Source organism: Chrysemys picta, chromosome 3 (genome assembly GCF_011386835.1).
Source record: "Chrysemys picta bellii isolate R12L10 chromosome 3, ASM1138683v2, whole genome shotgun sequence".
Classification (NCBI taxonomy): domain Eukaryota; kingdom Metazoa; phylum Chordata; order Testudines; family Emydidae; genus Chrysemys; species Chrysemys picta.
The window spans coordinates 127,781,080-127,795,733 of record NC_088793.1 but is presented as its reverse complement, the minus strand read 5'-3'; the positions used below and the strand labels follow the sequence as shown (position 1 = coordinate 127,795,733).

The following is a 14,654-nucleotide window of genomic DNA, read 5'->3' as shown; positions in this document are numbered from 1 at the left end:
GCCGCCCGCAGTAATGGGGGGGGCACACAGGGGAACTGCTCCCTGCCCCAGATCACCTCCACTCTGCCTCCTCCGCTGAGCACACAGCCCCCGCTCTAAGTCTCCTCCAATCGGCGCCGCAAGCCTGCGAGGGGAGGAGAATTAGAGCGGTGCCGGCGTGCTCAGCGGAGGAGGCGGAGCTGAGGCGGGCTCCCTGGGCGGGGTTAGCTGCTGCAGTGAGGAGTCTCCCCAGGCAGGGTTAGCTGCCGCAGAGGGGTGGGCTCCCTGGGCGGGGTTAGCTGCCGCGGGGGCGGGGGGCTCCCTGGGCGGGGTTAGCTGCCGCGGGGGTGGGGGGCTCCCTGGGCGGGGTTAGCTGCCGCGGGGGCGGGGGGGGGAAGTCTTCCCGGGCGGGGTTAACTGCCGCAGAGGTGGGTCTCCCCGGGCGGGGTTAGCTGCCGCGGAGGGGGGGGTAGCTGCTGGGGTGGGGGCTGGGTTAACTGTGGCAGGGGGGGGGCGGGGTTAGCTGGGTGAGGGGGGGCGCAAGATGGAAGTTTCGCCCAGGGCGCGAAACTTCCTTGCACCGGCCCTGCCTGCGGGACGCACCTGCCAGGGCTTGGGGCTTCAGCAGGATCAGGGCTGAAGCTCTGAGACACCCTTCTGCGCTGGGCAGAAGCCCCTAGCTCCACTACAGGAAGAAGCTCCGAGCTCCCTCTCCCCCAGTTGTAGGTGGAGAATGCGGGGAGGTATGAAGGGCTCTGCAAGCTGCACTTTAAACTGTAAAAGAGCCACATGCAACTCACGAGCCACAGTTTGGCCACCTCTGCTCCAAACTCAGCCCAAGTTAACTTCAAATGTCTGCAAGTCTCAGAGAACCTTTTGACAAACCTAGTGCAAGTATCAAGATTTTAACAAAAACCCACAACAACAACAACAAACAATCCACCCACAGAAAAATCCAGCACCCTAAATTGGGTGAGTTTCACATAATTTTGAATTTCATAATAAAAAGTGTGCACAATTCTAATTCATATGGGAAAGGCCAGATTTTCTTTTCACTTACACCGGTTTTACTCTGCTGAATGTCTACTCAATTCAACTAAGGAAATCCTAATTTACACCCTTGCAAATTACAGGATGATGATAAAGCCAAGGAATTATTGCAGTGACAACCAACATTTATAAAAAGGCCTAGATATCAAAATCTTGGAGCTCATCTGGGCCCGCTTAAATTTAAATCCCAATCTCTAAAATTCAGTCACCCATTTCAAAATCTCCTTTAATTTAAAAAAAAAAAGTACAGTCTGCCATTATTTATATACTTAATGTTGTTTGATTCAGAAACCACAGTATAAATATTTTCTTTTTAAATCTCTGTAAGTATCAAGACCTATATAAATATTCTACAAAAAGCTCAGTGTGCTCTCTCTAGAAACAGTTGCACTGAAAATATTTGGCCTGTTTTTAGAAAAACACTTAAATCATTTTTTGAGGTCTAGCTGTCCATACAGTCAAATAGCAACTGCTTTCTGAAGAAATTTCTTTCAAAATATATAACAAATAGAGAGCCTTCACTTAATATTTAGAAATTCACTGTGGTGCAGGTGTATATGGCTTTCCAAAAAGACTTGGGAAAGGGACTATTTTTTCCTAATGGCCCCTTCTGTACAAGCATTTATTCTGCTGTTTGTATTATCACAGGAGCACAAAAAATGCTTCCAAGTTCCCAGCTCCTTCCAAGAAACAAAACACTGAAGAACCCACATGTCTGTACATTTCTGCCACCTCCATGCACTGGCATCCAAAAGAGCATGTGATCCAAAGAAATCAGATGCAGGCACTCCTTTTAAATGCAGGAGATGAAGCTCTAGATTATCAGCATTGAGCTGAAAGTCTGACAGGGCTGAATTGTGTTCAGAGAGCAAGGTCCGTCTCATTGCCACTGGAACTGGAACCAGCAGTTGTCAATGTATGCGGGATTAAGGCAGACTTGTAGCACTTTGCCAACATAGCAGGTGCCAGAAAAAAGACATACAAACGAGTCTCTGTTTTGTAATCATATATTTGGGTCAGCTACTTGTTGCGCCACACAGAGTTGAACTTGGCACCCGTTGTTAGAGCTACCTGAATCCTTTAAATGCGGCTTTAGTTTTCACTGGGATGAAACGCTCTTAGTTCCAGGAACTTCAGCATGTGGGTTGTTTTCTTCCTCTATTCAGTTTTCTCAGAGGTTCATCCTCTGGGACTGTTCATTCATCCACACTGAAATGTATTAGTCTTTTATTTTCTAGATAGTCATTTCAAATCCCTCATGCCAAAGATAAAGAGGAAGGGGCTCTAAGGCCTTCCTACCCACACATATGCACTAGTTTAACTAAAGGTGGGATGTTGCACTGATTTACTTAAATAGATGCAACTTTGTGTGTGGACACACATTGGTTTAAACCTGCTTATAGTGGGTTAGCTTGCACCTAAAACTTACAAGCTAAATCAATACAAGGCATGTTCAAACTTATGTGGAGAGTCCACACACACAGTTATGCCCATTGAACTAAATTGGAGCAACTTCATACCTTTAGCTAAATTGGTGTTGTGTTGTGTGTGTAGACTTAAGTATTTCTTCTTCTTTGAGTGCTGGTCCCGATGTATAATATGCCAGCCGTGGGTACACCAATTCTGGAAATTCTTCAAAGCAGTGGCTGTTGACCCGCACTTGTGCACTTATGCTCCCAATTAAGGGTGTAAGATGTAGGGCAGGTCAGCGCCTCTCCAGTTCCTTCTGACTGTCGCATGGCCTGAGTCAGAATCGTGTCCTCTTTCAGTCCATGCATAACTTGTAAAGTAAATTTGTTGTAAATAGTTTTTATATCTTAACTTAGTAGTTAGTAGGCTTGTTGGCTGATGTTGCAGGTGGTGTTGAAATCCAGGACCGAAGCTATGCCCAGAATTCAAGAATTGTGTCTCCTGCCATCATTCCTTCTCCCTCACTGAGAAATGTCAAAGATGCCTATATTGCCTGGGTGAGGCACGCAAAGTGCAGTATTTGTCGATCCTTCTTCCCAGATCTGGGCCTGGGAGATCCCCCTGTAAATTGTCCCTCCAATCACTAGCCTTGGAGCAGAGCCTTTAGCACCAAAGCCCAAGGATTCTTCTTACAGGGCTCCCCAGGAGATTAAAGGGAATTCTCATGAGCATAACAATAGTTCCCTGAAGAGGACTGTCCATAAGAACCGCTTTTCCTGCCCAAGCCAGACCTGATTGGGTGAGACATCGCGTATGGAACTCATGGAACCAGTTCCACTGAAGAGGGGACTCAAAAAGAGGGATCTGCCGGTTCCAGCAGTGACCATAGGATTGAAGCGAGAGATAGATGCTCGCCAGTCCCATCTACAAGTGCAGGTGCAGCCTCATTGTCAGTGCAGCCTCATTTATCCAAAGACTAACTGGCTGTGACAGATGAGGCAGCTCCCTTAGGTGTTTCCGTGGGAATTCCCTGGACTTTGGGCTGTATGGAGATCTCTGTAACACCGGAGGATATATTCCTCCCCCTAACCACAGTCTCTGCTCCATTAGGGCTCTGCCCTCCTGAGAAATGTCCTTACTCCGGAGGAGGAATCACTACTGATGTCTCAGAGCAGTTCCATCTCCACCCATCGGGCAGGAGTGCCCTGATACTGATGGTACCACTGCTACCCATGGAACCATCCTTGGAATCAGAGGAGATAGCGGCACCAGTATCTCCATGAAGTCACAGGAGCCCCGACAGACAGTTGAGAGGCTATGCTTACCATCCCTTTGGCTATGAACACCCCCCTCCCCCCTGGGACAGTTGGAACCGATTCCCTTGGGGGCCACCATGACGGATGAAGCCCTTCTTCTGATCTTATTGGGGACCTTGAGGGCCCTATGGTAGGCACCCGCATCCTCTCAAGAGTCGTACCACTCCTCCTGCTCTTGTTAGCCAGTCCTGTCAGTGTATGAGGTGGAAGAACTGGAACAGGTACCAATGGTTCTGACACAGGCTTCCTCATCACCTCTGGATGACTCCATCACTACTTTGTTGCCTTCTCTGCTGGATATCCACCCTCAGTATCAGGAATTGTTGCAAAGGGTTGCTAATGATCTACAGATCCCACTGGAAGAAGTGCAGGACCCTCAACACCAGCTCCTGGACATTTTGCAACCACAAGGACTGAACAGATTAACAAGGCTATATTAGAACCAGCCAGCGTGGTTAGGCACACACCAGATCTTGTGCCCCTACACCAAAAAGAGCTGAAAGATGTTATTTTGTTCCTGCCTAAGGAGATAACTTTTTATTTTCCAATCCTGCCCCTAATTCACTGGTGTTACAGGTGGCTATGGAAAGAACTTGGTCACACTACCAGAAATCCAGCCTGGCAGAGAAAGGCCCAAAGACAGTCGACCACCTGAGTAGGAAGGTCTCCAGTTTCATATAGCTAAGTACCAAGCATTATTGGCAAAATAAGATTTCAACACCTAGGCCAGGCTTCAGAGGCAAGCTTCCTGCAGCACAAGAAGCCTCCACAGCATTCTTATCAGACATTCCACCACAGGACATTTTCAGAGTGGCAGGTTGGAGCTCTGTCCACACATTTGCAGTGCACTATGCTCTAACTCAAGCTGCAACCATAGGAATGGCAATATTACAAGAATCTCTGCTACCAGCTTCCTTGCACCCTCCTCTAGTCTGAACACTGCTCACCAGTCAACCATGTGTGGAATACTCATAGGGACCAGCACTCGAAGGAGAAATGGATGTTACTTACTATAACTGGAGGTTCTCTGAGATGAGTGGTCCCTATCTGTATTCCACTGCTTGCACTCTTTCCCTTCAGATTTGGATCTTGTTGGATATGCTGGATATGCGGTAAGAAGAGGAACTGGAGAGATATCAACCTACCTTTTATACCTCAGTTGGGAATACAAGGAAAACTACTGCATTTGTGCAGGTCAACAGATGCTGCTTTGAAGAATTTTTGGACTGGGGAGCATGGCACACATACACACCCACATGTGGAATATAGATAGGGACCACACTTCTCGAAGAACCTCCAGTTATAGTAAGTAGCCTCTATTTCCTTTGCACCTCCTTTAGGCAATAAGTTGAATCTCCAGCCCAGGCCAGTGGTGACCAAAAATCATGGCCACCTCATTACTGGTCAATGGTCTATGAGAACTAAATGGGTGATTTCAGCTTCTAGGAACCAGGTGTCCACATCACCAAAAAGCACTAATAGAATTAAACCAATCTGGCATGGGCAGTGGTGAATCCCCCCTTCTGAAGGCTAGCACCTGGCCCCACCCCTTCTGCCCAAGGCCCAAGTCACCCACCAGAGCCCTGAGACCCCTCACAGCCAGAGCCCTGAGACCCCCCCTCCCCTGGACTCCCCTGTGGCTGGAGGAGCCCTGCCCTGAGCCACTGGCCATCTGACCCCAGCTGTGCTGGCCGGTCTGACCCCTGGGGCGGCCTGACCCCTGGGCTGTCAGCTGGCCCAAGCACCAGGCCACTGGCCAGCCTAAGACCAAGCCCATGGCTGCCATCCCAAGCCCCGAGCTCCAGGTTCTAGCTGGAGCTGAGCCCCCACCAGCTTCAGAGGAGAGTGTGAATGAGGGCAAAGCATGGGCAGGGCCACAGTCTGGGTTAAGGGAGGCTTAGCCTCCGCGGCCTTTGATACCTGCTGCCCATGCAGTCTGGCATTGTTAACTTAGACATTCAAAAATCATGAGTCAGGCCCCCCAAAATCAAAAGATTGACTTAAACATTATAATTTTAAAAAATGCATTTGGGGTTCCTTTTGTGCCTTCTGGTTTTCAGGGTTCCCTTGGGTTCAATTTTTAACCTTCTCTCCTCAGCCATGAGAGCTAGAAACTTAGTTCTTTAAAAAAATGAAAGCTGAGATTCTCCTGTACTCATGTGTCTCTAGGAACTGGGGTTTTAACTAAACACCAAATATTGCAAGACTCATAATACAATCAGGAGGGCTGCCAACACTGTTAATTGTCTGTCTCTGCAGGAAGGCTACAGACTGAATGGGGTTGAAAAATAAACTTTTCTCCCATGCCTAGAAGTGGCACCCCTTACTTGGTCATAAGAAAACACCAATGGGGCTTGCATTGCCACTGATGACGGTTTATTCAACTTATTGTGGGTCTAAACAGATGGATTCCTTTTTAATGGCTATCATTCCAGTAGCGTTTTTTCCCCTCACAGAACTGAAAGCCCTGAGAAGTTGTTAACACTTTGGCTGACCTTCTGTAGTTATTACAAGGCCGAGGAACTGTCCTAGATTGAGTTGTCTATAGAGAAGGTTTTGGAAAAAAACTGAAAGATTTAACAGTAATAAGTCATCAGGACCAGATGGTGTTCACCCAAGAGTATTGAAATATGAAATTGCAGAATTACTAACTGTAGTGTATAACCCATCACTTAAATCAGCTTCTATACCAGATGACTGGAGGATAGGTAACATAATGCCAATTTTTAGAATAGTCTCCAGGGGCAATTCTGACAATTACAGGCTGGTAAGCCTAACTTTATTACCAGGCAAATTGGCTGAAACGATAGTAAAAAACAGAATTACTGGACATCTAGATGAACACAATTTGTTGGGTAAGAGTCAACCTGGCTTTTGTAAAGGGAAATCATGCCTCACCAATCTATTAGAATTCTTTGAGAGTGTCAACAAATATGTGGACAAGGAGAATCCAGTAGATAAAGTGTACTTGAACTTTCACAAAATCTTTGACAAGCTCCCTCACCAAAGGCTCTTAAGCAAAGTAAGTTGCCATGGGATAAGAGGGAAGGTCCTCTCATGGATCAGTAACTAGTTAAAAGTCAGGAAACAAAAGACAGGAATAAATAGTTTTCAGAATGGAGAGAGGTAAATAGCAGTGTCCCCTACCCCCTCTCCAGGGATCTCTACTGAGACAGGTGCTGTTCAAGATATTTATAAATGATCTGGAAAAAGGGGTAAACAGTGAGGTGGTAAAGAGTGCAGATGATGCAAAATTATTCAAGATAGTTAAGTTCAAAGCAGACTGTGAAGAGTTACAGGGATCTCACAAAATAGGTGACTGGGCAACAAAATGGCAGCCGAAATTCAATGTTGATAAATGCAAAGTAATGCATATTGGAAAACATAATCCCAACTATACATACAAAATGATGGGGTCTAAATTACCACTCAACAATGAGATCTTGGAGTAATTGTGGCTAGTTCTCTGAAAATATCTGCTCAATGTGTAGCAGCAGTCAAAAAAGCTAAAAATAATAGGAACCATTAGGAAATGGATAAATAAGACCGAAAATATTGTAATGCCATTATATAAATCCATCATATGCCCATACCTTGAATACTGTTTGCAGCCCTGGTTGCCCCATCTCTAAAAATAAATATTAGAAATAGAAAATGTACAGAGAAGGGCAACAAAATTGATTAAGGGCACGGAACAACTTCTGTATGAGGACAGATTAAAAGACTGGGACTATTCAGCTTGGATAAGAGGCAACTAAGGAGGGATATGATAGAGGTCTATAAAATTGTGAATGGTGTGGAGAAAGTGGATAAGGAAGTGTTATTTACTTCATCACATAACACAAAAACCATAGGTCACTCAATAAAACTAATAGGCAGCAGGTTTAAGACAAACAAAAAGTAGTACTACTTCACACAACACATAGTCAACCTGTGGAACTCATTGTTAGGGGATGTTGTGAAAGCCAAAACTACAACTGGATTAAAAAAAAAGAATTTAGATAAGTTCATGGAGGATAGGTCCATCAATGACTATTAGCCAAGATGGTCAGGGATACAACCCCATGTACTAGGTGTCCCTAAGCCTCAGACTGTCAGATGCTGAGACTGAATGACAGGGGATGGGTCACTTCATGATTGCCCTGTTCTGTTCATTCCCTGAAGCATCGGGCACTGACCACTGTCATAAGACAGGATATACTGGGCTAGATGGACCATTGGTCTAACACAGTATAGCCATTCTTGTGCTACTGAGCTGCTATTTGATCCCCCATTATGCCTCTTGTACTTTTCCAGTATGCTATACCCCATTCAAATTCAGTAATGAATATAACACAAAAAGGCTTCAAATAGGTCTTGATAGCCAGTAGTTCCTGGGACCCCAATTTTTCAAGGTGTTTATGTACATGCCTAACTTTAAGCATGTGTATAGTTCCATTGACTTAAACGGACTGCTCGTGTGCTTAAAGTCAAGCACATCCGAAGCTCCTTGCTGAATGTGTATGTGTACAGAACTCTTTGGACCAGATCATCCATGAGGTGGCCGTCCCTACTGAAAGGTGCTGGGGAACACCACAAGTTTCCCATCTGTTTCTCTGGCATTGGTCCTTTCAGGGATGAAGCTTCAGCCCCCCTCTTCCTCTGGTAACTTAATGCTGACATCAGCCTGAATGTACCCTTAAGAGCTATGAAGAGCAACAGTTCCTGTGGACCCAGACCTTTTTCAGTCAAAAGGATCAAATTCTGTGGAGTGGCTTTTATGGGGGTAGAAGAAATGATGCCACAGGGCAGCACTGCCCTCTTATTTGTCCATACACTAATTCTCATTCTTCTCTGTGTGGGGATGTATGGCTCACAACTGTTAAAATCAACAGTAGCCACAGGTCCCACTTTCACAGAAACTAGCCTAGGCCAGGTCTTCCTCCTAGAGTGCCTAGATCTGTGAAGTCTCTAGGTTAGACAGTAGGGATAAAAATCAGAGAAGTAATTGTGGACAGTTAGTATCTGTATCTGACATGCAACTGAACACATTTGAAAAGGATTGCATTAAACAATTTCTTAAGAGCTGTGCCTCGGACTGCATATATACATATACCGGTACATATACATATATATATACTCAAGTGGTTATACCAGGAACCAGGTATTTCCTGCACAGGGGTTTTTCGGGGTAGTTTTAGTTACACATCTGCTTAGCTGTTGTAAAATATGCCACTATAAAACCTGGCTTTTCATACCATTATAAAATGTTTCCATGTATAATACATATGCATATATTAAAGAGGAGATGCTGAAAGCAAAGAAAAATGGATTCATATTACAGTAGTAACAAATCATATTATAGTGCAGTTTGGAAGGAATATTTTCTCCTTTTGTTCCACTGATTTATTGAGACTTACAAAATCACATACAGTGGGGAAGGGAAGCTTTCTAAAATATACTAAATTCCAGCAAATACAAAAATAAGTTCAATTTAAATTTCAGATGGAAAAAACTTTATATATATATGTAGTTGTTTACTATTTTACAGGGCATAGTACCAAATCTGTTCATATAAAAAACCCTTCTGATCTTTTTCATTGGCAAAAGAAGTTTTTGATAAATAGCAATAATTAAACACTTTGGGCCAAATGTATCCCTGCTATAATTCCACTGAAGTTAATGGAAATTACATGTGGTCCTTTCTTCCTAGAGCTCTTTTAAAGTTCCAGAGAGCAGTTAGCCTTTTTTAGGATGCTTCCTATTGAAGTCAACGGATGTTTTGCCATTTTTCACTAGAAAAAAAGATTATTCCTCTTGCTCGACTTCTGAATTCACCTTCATTAGTGTTCTAGTTGTAAATGAAGTGAAGACCCTGTGGTAACCCTCTATACAGGCGAGAATTTCTCTGGTTAGGTTATGTACCTCTTTGGTACCTAAAGCTATACAGTACTGTTCCATTAAATCCAGCTTTTTAGTATAAGCAGCTCAAAGTCTAGATAGTTTTCTAGTTGAAAATCAATTAGATTCATACTTGGAAAGCTGACTGGCCATTTGGCTTTATAGTTAAAGTTTAGAATATGTAAAAAAAAATAAAAAAAAATAAATATGATGAAACATGTTTCAACAATCTTAGTTATGTAACTAGTGAGGAAAACAGGCACAGATGTTTGGATTATATCCTGGCTATGGACAGTTTTAACAGATAGTTTGCATATTATCCTAAAATATATTTGGCCAAAGATAGTGAATAAAAACACAGTGACCATTTATCTTTGAATCACTGTTTCATTTGATATCAGTATTTTTTCATATTTATATGAAAAGCCCAAACCAAGGGACACATATGGTCAGTAAAGGACCCTCAACTTCTTTCCATTCTTAGAATACACACACAATTCCCATTGACTTCAAAAGTGATGTATGATCAAGGTGAGCAGCATTTGGCCTGTTGTGACAGCAATTCGGTGTTTTTACAATATGGATCACTAACCTGTGGAGGGCAAGTAAACAATTTCTTAGGAATGTGTTAATTGGATACATGAACACCTGGAACTGAATACAAGACCATCTGGAATCATCATCCAAAACTGACCTTAATTGAGAGTTGAAAAAGTTTGGTTATTTTTCCCAACTATTAATATTATAATTTATATTATAGTAGCATGTAAAGAGCCAACCAAAATCAGGGCCTCATCATGCTGAGTGCTGTACTTATAGAGTAATAAGATGCAGTCCCTGTCTCAAAAAGTTTACAGCATAAATAGACAAGACAGACTAAAGGTGGGAGAAAGAAAGTGTTATTACCACTATTTATTCCACTTCGGCAATTTCAGGGTGGGAGTTAGACAGAAACCAGAAATGATGAAATATCATGAGTAAAGCATTTTATACAATGAGTTAACGGATGGGATTAGATGAATCCAGACTCTTACCACCTTTAGATATCTCTGCAAGACCTTTCCTTTCCACTATAACCAGAATGACATTTACAACAGCTGCCCCCTGTTCTGTGCTCCCTGGGGAGAGAAGGGGGGCGGGGAAAGCCCAGCAGAGTTTACTATAATCTGAAATGGGGGGTGGAGGTACGGGGGAGAACCAGAGACTCTATGAAGTTCACGAAGGCCTTTGCTAATGCCAATCTATTTAAAATGGGCAGTGATGGATGGGTGTACAAAAATCTAGATAGAATTTTCCTTGCCTGAGCGGAAACAAGAAGTACTAGAACTCTCAAAGTTTCTCCTTGTGACATTTCTAGCTCACTTTTGCAACCAGTTGGGGGTGTCTCCAAAATGAAACTTTTCAGGCTTGTTGATCACATGATCTGATCTGGAAAAGATCAGATTCAGCTTTCTGTATCACTGTCATTATGTCATTTCTGTATCACTGTCATTTGGTAATCAAAGTTGTTGTTGTTTGTTTTTTAAATCTTGAAAGAAATATTTTATAGATAATCTGTACCTTAGAGGTTTATAATGGTGACTATCATTGTAGTGTCTAAACACCTTTCAAGTAAAATCAATGTCAATAGGGAAGTCCTTACTGGCCTTTGGCAGTGGTGATCCCTCGAGGTTGTGGATGATGTCTTTCACAAGTTTTATTTTTTATGGGTCCTTTGGTGATTGAGGAGTCTGATCCTTGAGCCACAGGCTTGTTGGCAGATGTTGCAGTTGGTGTTGAAAGTCAGGGTTGGGCCGTGATTGCTGCGTGACAGTTGTCTGTCCTTTATTTTCTTGCGTTTTTCTGCAAAGGTGATTTTCTTCAAAAGTTGACCTTCCTTCTCTGACAAGTCTTTGCCAGTTATCCCTATCCTGGATGACTGTCTCCCAGTGTGTGGTGTCTATGCCATATCTCTGGGTGTTTATCTTGAGGGTGTCGTTAAAGTATTTCTTTTGGCCTCCCCATTTCCTTTTTCCTTTGGTGAGTTGGGCATACAGCATTTGTTTTGGTAAGCGTACATCAGGGATGTGCACAGTTCCCACTCCACCTCAGCTGGTGCTGGATAATCAGGGCCTCAATACTGAAGTGTTGGCCTCTGTGAGGACACTGACATTAGTGTGGTGATCCTCCCACTTTATGTTGAGGATCTTCCAAAGAAAGTGCTGATGCTGGCGTTCCTGTTTTTTCAGGTGTTTTCTAGAGGTCACCCAAGTGTCTCAGCCATAGAGGAGAATTGGGATTACCACTGCTTTATAAACTAAAAGTATAGTGTCTGTTCTGATGTCATGATTGTTAAACAACAGTGCTTGTTGAACATGGGCCTTACACTTATATTTACATCATCCGTTGCTGTCAAACAGGCTGCAAAAGAGATGGTTCAGTATGTCATATTAAATGCAAATCATTTCAGTACAGAAGAGGGTATTTTGCTACAAAATGTATCACTAATCCAGGGTCAAACCCTGCTGTCTTTACTCAAGCAAAATTTCCACATAATTCAATGTGAGTTTTGCCTGATTTAAGATCGAGTAAGGTTCAGTCAAAACAGAGAAAAAGCAAATAGAAAAGTTCATGGAAGACCTGCAAAATGTGTTTAAAAATCTCATCTCTCTATATACATTTTTTCAAGGGCTTATCACTGTGGTTTCTGTGAACTGAACTGAAAGATGAGTTTTTGTTGGGAGGGTGGTTTTATTGGTTTAAGCCTTGTAAGAAGGCATTGTGCACAAGCATAGAAAAGACACTATGGAGCCACAGAATAATCACAGAAGCTTTTATAACTTACTAAATAAAAGTACCTGAGTAGGGCTGAATGCTTCTCTCAGAGACAAGTGACAGTAGAACATGTACCACTATAATGGAGTCCTACCAGCATACAACTGGAGGAATGCCATAGTGGATCAGGCCACTTTTCCTCATCTATAACTTATGATTTTGTGACCCTATATAGTTAGGCTTAGCACTGCCTAGCAATTGTTGAAATCCAAGATGCTTAGAAATACAGGGCATGATTCTTCTACCCCTTACACAGGGGCAAATTAGGAATGACTATCAAAACCAATGGAGTTACACTGATGTTAAATTGGTGTAAGTCAGAGGAGAATCCAGCCCTTGACAGACACTCAGAGTTTGGATATACATCTGAAAATGGATGTGAATGGATTCACAGAACTTGGATCTGTGTACTTAGTTATCTGAGCCCTGATCTACACTATAGATGTGTTGCCCAGACGTATGGAAAATGGACAGCACTGAGCAAGGCAGTTATACTGACATAACTCCTTGTGTAGAGAGCACTGTGTCAATGGGAGGGCTTCTTCCCTTGACATAGCTATTGCCTCTTGGGGAGGTAGACTACTGTCACCGATGGGAGAACCTCTCTTATCAGAGTAGGTAAGTGCTAGAGCAGCACACCTGCAGCACTGAAAGTGTAGCCCTGAGCATGTACATCCCTGTGGTGTCTGGACTTGAAACTTCAAGAGAATAGGCCGTATTAAGAGATTTCCATTATTTTCACCTTTCAGAGAGATTTGAAATGCCAAGAGAACAGCAGTACTCACAGTAGCTTAGCATATCTGAGTTCACTCATAGCTGGAACTTGGAAATGCAGAGCATGGGTTTCACGTTGTAATGAAAAACAAAAGCAAATCATTTTTCTCCAAACTTTAAAAAAAAAAAAAAAAAGTTGGGGTTGAGCTTTGGGTGATAGCTTTTCTCTGAACCCATCCCTAGCGTTCACCAGAGCAAAGAGAATGTGTTGTGTTATCTCCATATTACTAGTTCTAAATGTGTTTCATTGTACTGTTGCTTTGCTTGTTGCCCTTCACTGTAAATACTTTGGATTGTTTATTCAAACTAAATGACAGCCAATACTAAATGCATTTACAACATGAAATATAGCAAATCAAAGTCATGGCAGCAGTATCTCTGTCAATACTAAAGGAGTGTAAGCTTACAACCATATCCGAAACAACGTAATCAACACCAAAACTAGAAACACGCGGTTAATCAGTTACATGGCATTAGCTGAGCGATGGCCTTAGTTACTTCTGTTCACCCATGGCTCTTACATACAAACTCAATTTTACATTTAGAATTCAGACTTTTTTTCACTTCTCAAATTAGGATTTATTCATATGTATAAACAAGCTTGCCATTTGGCTCACCCTCACACATTAGGGTTTTGGACTGTGGCTTTGCAAAGCAAATCCTGGATGCTTTATACACAGGGCCGGCTCCAGGCACCAGCAAAGGAAGCAGGTGCTTGGGGCAGCAATGAAAAGGGGCGGCACGTCCAGGTCTTCGGCGGCAATTCCCTCAGTCCCTCTCTTCTTCTTTGAGCTGCTGCCGAAGTGCCGTCGAAGAGGAAGATTGGGAACGAAGGATGAAGCGGCGTGGTTGAGCTGCCGCCGAAGTGCCGCCGATAGGCTTTGTTTTTTTGTTTTTTGTTTTTTCCTTCGCCGCTTGGGGTGGCAAAACAGCTGGAGCCAGCCCTGTTTATACATATTCATATGGCTGATTTTACTGTACCAACAATAGCTTGTTGACCAGGGCCTTATTCCCAAACTAGTTTTTTAAAGGGAATATTACCCACAACTGCTACTGTTGCCTGACTTGCCGAAACATTTTTCTGGTAGTTGGTTTTCTCCCACACGTGCCTTCTTGTGAGCATTTGGGATAGAAATGTGTCTCATTTCTTTCCCCCTAGTGCCCACAAATATACTATTACAAAGTTAACGGATGGAGTGGGGTGTCATTTCAACAAGGAAACTACATTTTGAAATAAAATTTCTAGGGCTGTCAAGCAATTAAAAAAATCATTGAAATTAATTACATTTTTAATTGCACTGTTAAACAATATTAGAATACCATTTATTTAAATATTTTTGGGGTTTTCTATATTTTCATATATAGGGTCATGGCTGGGGGCTCTGGGATTCATCCCCTCTTGGGCCATAGGGTTCCAGCCCCTCCACTGCT

General features: G+C 43.1%; 1 long non-coding RNA gene across 6 annotated transcripts in view; it reads left to right on the top strand.

Annotated features, from left to right (window-relative positions):
• LOC135982656 (uncharacterized) overlaps window positions 1-14,654 on the top strand; it is a 186,695-nt gene that overhangs the window by 105,234 nt on the left and 66,807 nt on the right. For 5 of the 6 annotated variants that reach the window (XR_010600158.1, XR_010600157.1, XR_010600156.1 and 2 more), the window contains exon 3: window positions 2,887-5,060. The exons of the other annotated variant lie outside the window; for it this stretch is intronic. This is a non-coding gene — a long non-coding RNA (uncharacterized LOC135982656). The remainder of the gene's footprint in view (window positions 1-2,886; window positions 5,061-14,654) is intronic. 6 annotated transcript variants of the gene reach the window in all.